The following is a 1336-nucleotide window of genomic DNA, read 5'->3' on the forward strand; positions in this document are numbered from 1 at the left end:
ATGCACTTGCTAAGATGGTGGTCCAAAATATAACACACTACTCCATTTGGTCAACTAAGCAAGGCACTTGGAAGGAAAAAATAGAATTTGATATATTATTGGTTTAATTCCATTTACCTAACTGGTATTTAAGCTAAGGTATATATGGCTTGGGTTATACTTGTGGTCCATGATACACAAGTTAGGGAACATTATCCTATGTGGAGTTAATCCAATGTTGAAGGATCTAGGGTTTTACATAAGCTTCACTAATTGAAGCATAAGTGGATATGAGGTGTGGTAGGTTTTACTTATGATCCCAAGTGACTGACAAACTAGGGTTGAGGCATAGGCATAAGCTATGGTATACTTAATTGGCTGAAGTTACTCTTTCTCACCATTGATATGATTCTTGGATCAAGTCAATACTAGGGTTGTCTCAAGTGCTTGGATAAGCAAGGTTTCAAATATAATGCCATTACTCCTCCACTCAAGATATGAGGAATGATCTAGGTTTGGCTACTAGTGATAACCTATCATTTCATGTGATGGATGATATCTACTTATCGCATAGGTTTAACTTATCATCTAAACCTACAAGGCATGGTCATGCATTAGACATGATCAACTTATTCCTCACTAATACCTCTTTATTATTCCTCTCATCACACTCATCTAGATTCATAGGGTTTATGATCATTACCAGATCATGGCATGGTTCTCCTAATGAATTATAAGTAAAATAGGTTCTCACCTCACATCAAGAGTTGGCTTGATCAAGTAGGGTTTAGTACTTCTCTTGTATTCTTGTATGGACATGGCTATGGTTAATATTATAACTTCTCTCACTTCTCAATAATTTGACACATCCTAGGGCTCTACTAAAAATATGATGATATGATCTTGTAAATATATGGTCTGCCTAGGTGATACGTCTCCAACGTATCTATAATTTCTTATGTTCCATGCTAGTTTTATGACAATACCTACATGTTTTATCCATACTTTATATCATTTTGATGCATTTTCCGGAACTAACCTATTAACAAGATGCCGAAGTGCCAGTTCATGTTTTCTGCTGTTTTTGGTTTCAGAAATCCTACACAGAAAATATTCTCGGAATTGGACGAAACAAAAGGCCACGTTCCTATTTTTCTAGGGGCTTCACGGAGTCCGAAGGAGAGACGAATGGGGGCAGCGAGGAGCCCACACCATAGGGTGCGCGGGCCACCCCTTGGCCGCGCCACCAAGTGGGGACCCACCTCGGGACTCCTCCGACATCGCCCCTTCGCCTATATATGCTCCCGGACGCGAAAACCCTAAAACAATCGACGATATTCCACGAAGAGTTCCGTAG

This window comes from Lolium rigidum, chromosome 6 (assembly GCF_022539505.1).
Source record: "Lolium rigidum isolate FL_2022 chromosome 6, APGP_CSIRO_Lrig_0.1, whole genome shotgun sequence".
NCBI lineage: Eukaryota > Viridiplantae > Streptophyta > Magnoliopsida > Poales > Poaceae > Lolium > Lolium rigidum.